The sequence below is a fragment of the Synchiropus splendidus genome, chromosome 1 (genome assembly GCF_027744825.2).
Source record: "Synchiropus splendidus isolate RoL2022-P1 chromosome 1, RoL_Sspl_1.0, whole genome shotgun sequence".
NCBI classification, from domain to species: domain Eukaryota; kingdom Metazoa; phylum Chordata; class Actinopteri; order Syngnathiformes; family Callionymidae; genus Synchiropus; species Synchiropus splendidus.
Window position 1 is genome coordinate 33,518,763 of NC_071334.1, and position 12,609 is coordinate 33,531,371.

Here is a 12,609-nt window from a genome sequence, read left to right on the forward strand (position 1 = left end):
TTGGTGCCACTGGAAAACAAGGCACGGAATTGTCCTTGAGCAGAGATAGAGAGACAGTGAACAGCTGGAACAACATTTGGCTTTGTTGATGGAACAAGCTTGGAATGAATGGTGGTTGATGAGGTTGTACAGTGAGAGTGGCACAGAGCCTTGAAATGACCTGGCATCTGCTCTGCCAAGTCTAAAATGCAGGTTCCACCGAGACTTGAACTCAGGTCACTGGATTCAGAGTCCAGAGTGCTGACCATTACACCATGGAACCTCATATGTCCTTCACTGAACATCAAGTAAATCCAGTATTAGAAACTTTGTTGTATAGACCTTAATTATATTTCAGTGATTATTTTGAGTGACATTAATGTTGATAAAATAACTTTAAGCAGGGACGTAACACAGTGTTAAACCTATTACCAATGGGACAACTAGTAGTTTTATTTATTTTTTGATTTGTTTTCAACAGAACAGTACACACAAACAGGTGATGATGAATAAACAAATAAAAATACAGGCACATTATGGCAAGACAAAGTATAATAATCTGTAAGAGAAACTACATGATGACTTAGGGACATATATATAGCTTTTATTGAATATTTTGACACTGCTTTTGTGCTCTCAAAGTGTCTGTCCATCGATTTTAAAATGTAGCAAAGAGCAACACAGTGATGTATTATCACACTGACCGTTCGGCTCTTAACCGAACAGTTGCTGGTTGGATCCCACCCAGGGTCCATGATGATCACCCAGACAGCCATATGAAGCTCACCTTCATGGAACTTGAAGATTCCATGAGCATTGGTGCTGTAGACGTTAGCAGAGCTGCCTTCCAAGCAGTTGACATGGGTTTGATTCTCATCCAGTACAAGGCACCTCTGTGTTTGCTGTACAATCTGGAGTCTTCCCATCAACCTTTCTCAGACATGGACTGATAACATGGCCCAGGGTTTTAGTAATGAACTGTGATGTTGTTGAAGATACGTAGAAACGAAGTGCAATGGCTGGGAATCAAACCCAGGTCAATTGCTTGGAAGGCAGCTTTGCTCGCCACGATACAACCGTTGCCAATTCTATCCAGGAACAAGCAAAACCACTGAAAGCGGCCACAACAACCTGGAGCTGAACGCCCAGAAGACAGTGGAGATGATCATAGACTTCAGGAGAGTAACAGTTTCTCTGTCCCCTCTCATGTTGGCTGGTTTGCCCATTCTTATTGTGGACTCCTTGGACCTCAAATGGGAACTGACCATCAGGTCCCTCATCAGCAAGGACCAGGAAAGAATGTTCTTCTTTAGGCAGCTACGAAAACTACGACTGCCAATGAGGTTGCTGGTGGAGATCTACACGGCCATCATCCAGTCCATCTTCACCTCCACTGTCACCGTCTGGTACAACAGCGCCACCTCCAGGGACAAGAGCCGACTGCAGCGCATCGTACGTTCTGCTGGGAAGGTGATCGGTTGCAACCTGCCACCTCTTCTGGACCTGTATGTCTCCAGGACCCAGAGACGTGCAGGTCGCATCAAAGCCGACCCTTTTCACCCTGGACATGGACTGTTTGTTCCTCTTCCCTCTGGCAGGAGGCTACGGTCTATCCAGACCAGAACCTGATCAGGAGTGATGCTGAAGTATTTGTTTCAATCTCAAAGAAGAGTCAACAGAAAAGGAACAAATCTCCTGTGACCAACGTCTGAAGAAAATGTTCACGTCTGGGGTATGAGCTCATAGAGCACCAGTTGGACAGTGGAGGCACGAGGAGAGGGATCAAAGAAAGACAGGTTCCACCTAGACTTGAACTCAGATCACTAGTTTCAGAATCCAGAGTGCTGACCATTACACCATTCACCTTCATATGTAATTTCAACATTGGTATTTGAGCATGGAGCAGGGAGATGGCTGCGCGGTCTGGAAAGTTGAGGGCTGAATGGATCTTTAGTCCCAGGTCACTTGCCTCAATGTCATGCAGGGTTTTTTCGTGCACCGCTCATGTAGCTTTCTTTTCTGTAGTGTCTGTTTCATGCAGTCTTTTGAGAAAGGATCACGGATCACTGGATTCAGAGTCCAGAGGGCTCACTATTACACCATGGAACCACTGGTGGCTGCTGTTCTCCAGTGAACATCCAGTATATCCAGTGTTAGAAACTCTTGTCCTTTTCTTGTGTGGGAATCCATTGCAAGCCATTCCAATCTCAGGCTCGAATTTCTTCCTAAATTCTTAACCTCAACCTTCATCCACAAAAATTCATGTGAGGGGCAAGGACTGTTGCGATTGTTGGAAAGTTCAATTGAGGAGTTCCGGGTTTGATGAGGCGCCGTGAAAACCCTCTCTGTGTGTGTGGAATGCATGTTTGCAGGTGCGAGATGTATGAACGGGTGGACGTGTGCACCACCGTGTGGACTGCAAGGGTATTGTCGTTTGGCTGTCAACGTGAGTGTGATATGCGTGTGACACATTAGTTATCAAGCGAACTGTGCATGTTTTTGTTCTTTTTGATTGTGTAATAGAAATATTCTCAGAAGTTGAAAGACCCAAGTGAAGTTGCATCGCGCTGCATCGTGTCATGTCAAGTGTCGTTTTCTGGGTTTGCAGAAATAAAGAAAATTCAACATAACACCCTGAGGATTTCTTGAGTGCCATCTAAGTGTGTTACAAAATGATTTGTTTGTACTTTTGAATGAAGAATGATGTATCATTTTTATTGATACTTTTCAAAATAAAATAAAACAAACAGCAGGCCCTCGGTTTGAACCTTGCTCTGGGATGGAAAACTGGATCAGGTTCCCATTTTAAATGCTGTCGACAATACAAAGCATGTGCTGCTCAGTTCAAGCTCTGCTTCTTTGACAATAGATGGCTTTGCTCGCAGTTGTCTTCACCCAGCTCTTCATCACATCTGTGTAGCCTGGTGCATGAGGCTCAATCTGAGGGAATGAAGTCTTTCCAACCACTTTCATTCAGGTCCAGTTTGTGCTGTTGATGCCAGTGAATGGCAGGAACAGTTTACATGACAAGAGCTGCGTTCCTCCACATGGATACTAGCTCAGTGTTGTCTGATGGAAGCAGAGTGGCGCAGCAGAAGCGTGCTGGGCCCATAACCCAGAGGTCGATGGATCGAAACCATCCTCTGCTATGAACATTTTCATATTCTTTTCAAATGCTATAGGTTCACTTTCATGTGTTTCCTTTGGAGTGTTTGAGAAAGCCTTGCACCATGAGGTTTACTCTTGCTCCACCACAAACTTCGTATAGTGCTTTTTATTTTCATTTTTCTGTGAAGCCATTTTCACAAACCCACATTGACAACTTTTTATTTGCAAAAATAAAATAATTCACTCATTCATTTATACTCATTCAATACACCCAGAATCATAGTCAGACTTGAAGTGAACTATGTACAGTGTTCTGAAGGATCTTCCCTGGAGGGATGAGGGTCAAGAGACCAGGGGAGCAGCATCTGGTTCCTTATCTCAGCAGGTGCCCTTTTTTGAGGTTTATTACTTTGTAATAGTCACTAGACGCAGGTGTCTGTCATCATTCCTTCCCCTTCATTTTCACTACAAATGTAAGAGCTTGTTGTGGAATAAAAGAGGATGGACTGTAGCCTGCTGCCAGAGGGAAGAGGAACAAACAGTCCATGTCCAGGTGTCCTGAAGAGTTGGCAGTCTGCAACCGATCACCTTCCCAGCAGAACGTAACGCTGCACTCTGCTCTTGTCCCGGGAGGTGGCGCTGTTGTACCAGACGGTGACAGTGGAGGAGAAGATGGACTGGATGATGGTGTGTCGAACTCCACCAGCAACTTCATCGGCAGTCGCAGTTTTCGTAGCTGCCTAAAGAAGAACATTCTCTGCTGGGCCTTGCTGATGAGGGACCTGATGGTCGGCTCCCATTTGAGGTCCTCAGTGATGGTGGTTCCTAGGAAGCAGAAGGAGTCCACAATAAGAATGGGCAAACCAGCCAGCATGAGAGGGGACAGAGAAACTGTTACTCTCCTGAAGTCTATGACCATCTCCACTGTCTTCTGGGCGTTCAGCTCCAGGTTGTTGTGGCCGCCTTGAGTGTTTTTGGTTGTTACCGGATAGAATTGGCAACGGTTGTATCGTGGACCCTGGGTGGGATCCAACCACCAACTGTTCGGTTAAGAGCCGAACGGTCAGCGTGATAATACATCACTGTGTTGCTCTTTGCTACATTTTAAAATCGATGGACAGACACTTTGAGAGCACAAAAGCAGTGTCAAAATATTCAGTAAAAGCTATATATATGTCCCTAAGTCATCATGTAGTTTCTCTTACAGATTATTATACTCTGTCTTTGAACTGCTGGCCTCATATTGCCATAATGTGCCTGTATTTTTATTTGTTTATTCATCATCACCTGTTCTGTTGGAAACAAATCAAAAAAAATAAATGAAACCACTAGGTGGCGAGCTGTTCCATTGGTAATAAGTTTAACACTGTGTTACGTCCCTGCTTAAAGTTATTTTATCAACATTAATGTCACTCAAAATAATCACTGAAATCAAATAAAGGTCTATACAACAAAGTTTCTAATACTGGATTTGCTTGATGTTCAGTCAAGAACATATGAGTGTGACAGTGATCCCTCTCCTCGTGTCTCCACCGTCCACCTGGCGCTCGATGAGCTCATGCCACAGATGTGAATTGTTTCTTCAGATGTTGGTCACAGCAGATACGTTCCTTTTCTGTTGACTCTTCTTTGAGCTTGAAACAAATACTTCAGCAACACTTCTGCACCATGAGTGAGTCTCGGTGGAACCTGAATGATCGTGACCTCATCACACTGACATGTTGAGAGAAGGTCTTCCTGCTACTGACTCCAAATATTGTTCTAGCCAGAGATGAATCAGGCAAGGGAGACCTCTATCTGCTGTAGTAGATGTTCTGTCAGTGGAGGCTTTTACCATTAATACAGAGAGGAATGATACATTTAAGGGATGAGAATAGGTGATGAAGACGAGGCTAAAATCTTTCAAGATGCTGACGATACTATAATAACAAAGTATGTAAGTGAAGTCTTCAGAGAGTTGGAGGGTTTTGGAGAGGCATCAGGAGCCATGATGAACTTTGGGAAACCAGGGTGGTTTCAGGGAGGTGATGAGAACCCACCGACTTCAGGTCTAGATTTACAGCTGAAGGAAGAATATAAGAAAAAGCACATTTTAGGAGTAAATTTAGATTAATTGATAAGAAATTTTGTTTGGGATGGGAAGACAGCCAGGAACAGGAAAGAGGTCTTAGAGCGCCAGTATGATAGTGGAGGGCTCAAGCTAGTTACTTTGGAAAATCAGACATTTGCATTAATATTTTATTTTTAGCAAGAAGGAAGTATAGATGTATAATTCCTTGTTTGTGCTGATGAAAGAATGATGTATCACCTTGCCCTTTTTGGTAAAAACCGCATGTGGTTTCTATACAGTTCAAGCTCTGCTTCTTCATTATGAGCGCATACAACAACTTTCCTCTCAGTTGTCTTCACCCAGCTCTTCATCACATCTGTGTAGCCTGGTGCATGAGGCTAAATCTGAGGGAATGATGTCTTTCCAACCACTTTCATTCAGGTCCAGTTTGTGCTGTTGATGCCAGTGAATGGCAGGAACAGTTTACATGACAAGAGCTGCGTTCCTCCACATGGATACTAGCTCAGTGTTGTCTGATGGAAGCAGAGTGGCGCAGCGGAAGCGTGCTGGGCCCATAACCCAGAGGTCGATGGATCGAAACCATCCTCTGCTATGAAAATAATCATATCATGTTTTATCCTGGTTCAAATCTAAGTGTTGCCTTGAACATGTTCATGAGGAAGCATTGGACCATGAGGTTTCCTCTTGCTGCATTTCTTTTGGCAAGAGCTTTATGAAGGAATGTCCAAGAACCACTACAAAGTCTGAAAACCCTCATGGTTCCATGGTGTAATGGTCAGCCCTCAGCACTTTGAATCCAGTGATCCGAGTTCAAATCTCAGTGGAACCTCATCTCTGACACTTCCTTCGAGGTGATACAGACATGTTGCCTGAAGGTGTCCCTATTACTTACAGCAAATATTGTTCTACCCAGACACAATTGTTCACATTCCACACAGGAGCGATGTTGTTGATGATGACCTCTGGACTTGATCTCTAAGACTAGGGGGTCTTTATTTTTTTCTTCTTTTCCACTGTACGGCGCTGTGGCTTAGTTGGTTAAAGCGCCTGTCTAGTAAACAGGAGATCCTGGGTTCAAATCCCAGCAGTGCCTCACTGGTGAAACATTGATTTTTAGACACTTTGTCAAGACGGCAGGATTTATGACACCAGTTTTACAAAGAACAGTCCAAGAACAACTCCAAAGTCAACATGACTGGTTCCATGGTGTAGTGGTCTGGACTCTGAATCCGGCTGCAGAAGAGCTTTTCAATGCGTCATTCATGTTCATGTGAGTGGTGAAAGTGAAGACACTTAAATGCCTAGTTTCCCTGAGGTGTGTCAAGCTGTGTGTGAATGGGTGTTTGTGTATAGTGGATGAACATAGAGAGCACTGTATAAGCCAGAGTGGCATTTCAGAAGCATCAGTGTGTGATGGTCATCTCTGTCGCATTAACATCAATCAGTCTTTGCTGTTTGTGGCTTATTTTATTTTATTTTATTTTGTTGACGGCACTTTATTCCGATTGGTGGGATCCCCACTGACCATGGCAATAAATTGGATTCTGATTCTGATTCTCTGATGGAAGCAGAGTGGCGCAGCGGAAGCGTGCTGGGCCCATAACCCACAGGTCGATGGATTGAAACCATCCTCTGCTATCAGCATCCTGATATCCTCTTTAAATTATCGAGGTTCAGATCCAAGTGTTACCTTCAATGCGTTCATGAGGATGAATTGGACCATGAGGTTTCCTCTCGCTGCATTTATACTGGCAAGAGTTTTATGATGGAATGTCCAAGAGCCACTCCAAAGTTCCACAACACTGATGCTCAGCGCTCTGGACTTTGAATCCAGTGATCTGAGTTCAAACCTTTTTGGAGCCTCAGTTTTCATGTCCTGAAACTTGCTTTGGAGTCACACTGACATGTTGACGAAAGCTCTTCCTGTAACTGATGCCATATATTGTTCGAGCCACTCGTCTGTTCACACACCACAATTCCCAACAGAAGCCACATTCCACAACTTCATTGCACTGCACACTTGATCTCCAAGACCAAAACTTTCTATTTAATCTGAAAGTTTATAGATTTGAAGGAATTATCATCGCTATATAAATTAGACTTTTAATCTAAGAGGCCTCTTGACGTTGGTTACTCTTCTTTATTTCCGGCATCTGTTATACAAACTCTTACCTTTGCAGTGAAAATGAAGGGGAAGGAATTGCGTCTCGTGAGTATTACAAAGTAATAAACCTAAGTTTGAGGTGGCGGATTAAGGAAGAAATTGGAACAATATTGGAATGGTTTGCAATGGATGTTCAGACAAGCAGTGGAAAGGAGTCCTATAACTTTGGCTCAACATGTTGTTGTGGCCGAGTGGTTAAGGCGATGGACTCGAAATCCATTGGGGTTTCCCCGCGTAGGTTCGAATCCTGCCAACAACGGAAAAAGTGTATTTTATCCGTCCGATGCCTGTTTCAGTTTCTCAATCACAATGTCTCCTAGAGTTGGTGTATGGCAGCAAGCGCTTTACCCCACCAATATTATGCCCATACAAGGCCATGGAACACTCCAAATGAACATGCAAAGAACCACTATAGTGAGAAAGACACATGCGCGAGTTCTGCCAACTGACGTTTAGTGGTAAGTGCATGCGCTGCTCCACTTAGACTGCACCTGATGTGGACCGGACGATAACTACACGATAACTACTACTTTCTCTTCTTCTCTGCCTTTGCCCTCGTCCCCTTCCTCACCACCATGGTCATCCTGAAATCTAACATATGAAGAGATCATTCTAGAAAAATCCCTTTCAGCATTAAGACAAACTGAAAGCGCGAAATACACAAATAAACATAAGAAAACGCACTGAATGGCAAAATTTCTCCCAGAGATTTAACACTCTCAGTTCAATTACATAAATTGGCGCATTACGTGAGTTGTCGTTTTCAATTTTGCATGACAAACAAAATTGGAGAACTTTGCTTTAAAATATTATAACATCTACCCAAGAAAGTTTCTCCTCTCTAAATTTACTCGAGTTGATACTTATTGCTCCTTCTGTGAAAACACAATACATTAATTGTACATTCATCCTTCATCTGTCAAATTCTTCAATTAATGCTGAAACTTCAATTAGTATTTTAATACCCTGTAAAATGTTGTTTGTTGTTTTTTTCTAAGCTAAAAGAACTCTCTGACTATAATGACAGATTCTCTTGTCTATGATTCATGCCATTTCTCTCCGAGATTATGGAACTATGTCTTTGAACTGACTGACTTTGAATTACATTAATGTGCCTGTATTTATTACTTTTGTGTATTTGTCATCACCTGTTTATGAATGTTGTTCTATTAAAAAAAAAAAAAAAAAAGCTCCTCCTCCTCCTCTGTCCCATTGGTAATAGGTTTAACACTGTTACATAGCTGCTTGGTGAAAAGAAAACAAAAGTTTGAGCATGTGGTTGTCAAAGTAAAGCTATTTTAGATTATCATCACTTTTAAACCATCACAGAAATGTAATAGCAAAGGTCTCTACAACACAGTTTCTCATCCTGGATATACTGGATGTTCACTGAAGGACAGCTGAGGTTCCATGGTGTAATGGTCAGCACTCTGGTCTCTGAATCCAGTGATCCGAGTTCAAGTCTTGGTGGAACCTGTCTGTTAGCTAATAGTGTGTCAGTGAAGTCTTTCAGCACTATTGGAAAGTCATCAGGTGCCATGATTAACTTTGGGAAACCAGAGGTGATGTTCAGGATTTCAGCGATGAGAACCCACCAACTTCAGGTCTTATATTTGCAGGTGATGGAAGAATATTCAGAAATTTTAGGAGTAAATTTAGGGAAGGAAAATGAAATAGCAGAAAGAAATCAATACCAGGAATTAGTCACCAAATGAAAAAAAGAATGTGATGAAATGTGAGGACAGAAAACATCATGAAGGAATCAGTGATGTGATCAGGAACATGATTTGGGATGGGAAGGGAGCCAGGATCAGGAAAGATGTTTTAGAGCATGAGGATGATGATGGAGGATCAAGCTAGTTACTTTGGAGAATCAGAAAAGTGTGATAAGGGTCAGAACAGTGACAAAATACTTGGAACAGGAGGATGATCAGATATGGAAGAAGGTTTTGAAAAGAAAGTTTAGTAAATATTGTGGTTGTGAAAAAATGGGAAAATATATGTCTTTTAAAGAAGCACATTTAATAAGAAGAACGAAGCTACGCCCTAAACAAGGTGAGCTATGACTGCGATACATAAACTGGAAGAGAAGGGCGGAGCTCTGAGACCAGGAGGGCGGCTCTAGTCATGCAGGACATCAAAGAAGGCATGTGGACAGAGTGGAAAACTAGAATTGAGACAGGAAGAAAAGAATGTTGAATGTTGAAAGGTATTAATACTAATGTTTCAATCATGTACTTCAGTTATGCAAGATAGACGAAATATTGTCCAATATCAAAATAGAGTTGGTTTTCAGAGCATGTTTTTGAATCATGTCAGATCATTGCTTCATTTTCTGTGCATGAGGCTAAATCTGAGGGAATGAAGTCTTTCCAACCACTTTCACTCAGGTCCAGTTTGTGCTGTTGATGCCAGAGAATGGCAGGAACAGTTTACATGACAAGAGCTGTGTTCCTCCACATGGATACTAGCTCAGTGTTGTCTGATGGAAGCAGAGTGGCGCAGCGGAAGCGTGCTGGGCCCATAACCCAGAGGTCGATGGATCGAAACCATCCTCTGCTACTCATTGTCCATATAAACTTTTTTTTGAATGATACAGGTTGAAATCCAAGTGTTGCCTTCAAAGTGTTGATGAGAAAGCATTGGACCATGATGTTTCCCTTTGCTCCACTTCTTCTCGTGAGAGTTTTATGAAGGAATGTCCAAGAACCACTCCAAAGTCCCACAGCCCTATTGGTTCCATGGTGTAATGGTCAGCACTCTGGACTTTGAATCCAATGATCCGAGTTCAAGTCTCGGTGGAGAGTTTGGCGTCACACTGACTAATTGGCTGCAGGTGTCCCTGTTACTGATGCCAGATATTATTCCAGCAGGTCCAGACATGTCTGTTCACACACCCACAGGAGCCGTGTTCCAGAATTGTTTTTCATTACTCTACTTGATTTCCAAAGGGTTTTTTCTTTTCCTTTACTGTCTGGCGCTGTGGCTTAGTTGGTCAAAGGGCCTGTCTGGTTAACAAGAGATCCTGGGTTCAAATCCCAGCAGTGCTTTACTGGTAGTGATGGGCAAGACGACCCGCGGCTTCGAAGATTGTTTCAAGTAAAAGTGGGCGTGGAAAATGAAGTCTCGTTTCGAAGTGCACGTCAGTGACCGGTGAAAACGAGGTCCCCTTTTGGGCCATGCTCGTCGAGTGGTAACGGTCACATGACTTGGCTCGACCCATCGCTCACTTTTGCTGACGTGTCACAAAGGTATTTAACGGGTTGAATCTGGCGCAAACGCGTAGCGAGATGAGGCGTTCAGAGAGAGACAAAGATTTTGTTCAGAGAGATTGTGAGGAGTATTGTTTTCGGAGTTAGTTATATTTAAGTCAGTTAGTTTGTAAGTCAGCCACGTAGTTTATTCATTTATATTCAGAGAGAGTGACTTCAGATATAGTCAGCCATCTAGTTAGTTTGTTTATTCACAGCATTTATTGTCATGCAAATGGTTGAGATTCAGTCATTCAGTTTAGTTGCTAGTTTAGTGTAGTAGTGTAGCAGCATCAAACATCTGTGCACAGTCAACGTTTGGATTTAAAGTACAAGTAAAGTATAAACACAATGGTGTTGGTGTATCACAGGTGAATGGTGTCAAAAATGCATTTTTGAAAGTCACAATCCACTGGAATTAATTCACCACGCAGCAACATTTTGATTTTTCTTTTAAATGTTACTTGCGCAACTTACACACGTGATTGCTTGTTAAATGGTGCTTTGTATTTTTTTATTTTGGTTCTGAGATGATTTGTAACTGAACACTGGTGAAACATAAATAAAATATAATTAAACCACTAGCTGGCTGGGTTGGATCATTGTTCACACTAGCTTGGTGTCTCGTGTTTCTACACCTTCACAATGATGTTTTGGGATCCATTTTATCCCAACCCAATGAACTAGACCATGGAGCCACCAAGGAAGAAGAAGACTTCACCCGTTTGCGATCATTTTGAGAAGGTTTGTCTTATCCTTTGTTTGGTTGACATCAATGATGTTCTTCTCATGTATTGAAATTATGTTTAAGGTGAAGTGTTTGCTGTGCTCCAAAGAGCTGGTTCACCGCCATAACACGTCCTCATTGCTTCGGCATTACCGGGCGTTTCACGAGGCTTGATCAATATGACTGTCAAGGACTCCCAGCCATTTTCTATTGTGGAAGACCTTGGTTTCAAGGAGCTCATGCATGTCATGGATCCTACCTAGATTCTTCCAACAAGGACGGTGAGTTGATTGTTCGTAGTAATTCAGTGATGTACCTAAATCCATCATGATATGCATGAAAAGGCTAAGGTTAAAGGCAGCAATGGCACATGCCATAACACTGACCTCCAATTCATGGACGTCAGTCAATATGGATGGATATCTTGCGGTCACCTGCCTTTTCCTCCATGATGACCATCTGGAGTCCATCTGGAGTCCACCTTTCGTCGGCATTTTGTTTGTGTGGTGCACTCCCTTAATTTAATGGTCAAAAGGCTCTGGTTGAAATGCCCCAGCTCCAACAGATCCGACTCAAAGCGAGGAATGTTGTAGCCTATTTCAGGGCCAGTTCCACCGCAAAGGCCAGACTGGATATGATCCAAATCCAGATGGGAAGAGCCCTCTGAAGCTGATAATTGAGGTGGATACAGCACTTTTCACATGCTCCAGCGCATCATTGAATTGAAAGAGTCTGTTGGGGCTGCACTGGCCACCCTCAAAACAAATCTGGTGCCACTTTCCTCCACAGAGTATGACATCATAAAAAATTGCTGTGGACGTGCTAGAGCCTTTTCACCTGGCAACTGAAGAAATGTCTGCAGAAAAAACTGTTTCAGCCTCCCATTTTTAAAATGCTACACCACACATTTGGACAAACTTTAAAAACCTGTCAGGCTGGTGGCTCTCTTAAAATCAGGACGCTCTTTCATAAAACCTCATCAACTCATCGCTCATTTCTTTTTCCACCATAGACTTTGAGAGTACAAATGCATAATGTCCAAAACACAGTTTGATTGAAGGGACATATTTGAGACTAGATAGCTAACTTAACATAGAACACACTAAAGAGCCTCACACAATTGTAAGAGACTCAAGCTGTTCCTCTCCGTGGAACACTTTAAACTCGGGTTAAAGATTCTAACATTCTGAAGAGAAACTTGAGCGGAATAATGAACCTGGACCAGAGAATCAGCTGTATTTTTCCACATCAACCTTTAACTCATGGTGGCGCCCTCTGCACCATGTGACTTGTGAAGTTTCAAATATTC

At 42.7% G+C, this 12,609-nt stretch overlaps 4 non-coding genes across 4 annotated transcripts; 3 read left to right on the forward strand and 1 right to left on the reverse strand.

The window, feature by feature from the left end:
• Positions 1 to 190: 190 nt before the first annotated feature.
• Positions 191 to 262, reverse strand: trnaq-cug (transfer RNA glutamine (anticodon CUG)). Its single transcript has one exon. It is a non-coding gene; the product is annotated as a tRNA-Gln (tRNA).
• A 5,915-nt stretch (positions 263 to 6,177) lies between these two features.
• Positions 6,178 to 6,251, forward strand: trnat-agu (transfer RNA threonine (anticodon AGU)). The gene has a single exon. It is a non-coding gene; the product is annotated as a tRNA-Thr (tRNA).
• Positions 6,252 to 7,499: 1,248 nt separating this feature from the next.
• Positions 7,500 to 7,581, forward strand: trnas-cga (transfer RNA serine (anticodon CGA)). Its single transcript has one exon. It is a non-coding gene; the product is annotated as a tRNA-Ser (tRNA).
• A 1,145-nt stretch (positions 7,582 to 8,726) lies between these two features.
• Positions 8,727 to 8,798, forward strand: trnaq-cug (transfer RNA glutamine (anticodon CUG)). Its single transcript has one exon. It is a non-coding gene; the product is annotated as a tRNA-Gln (tRNA).
• Positions 8,799 to 12,609: the final 3,811 nt, after the last annotated feature.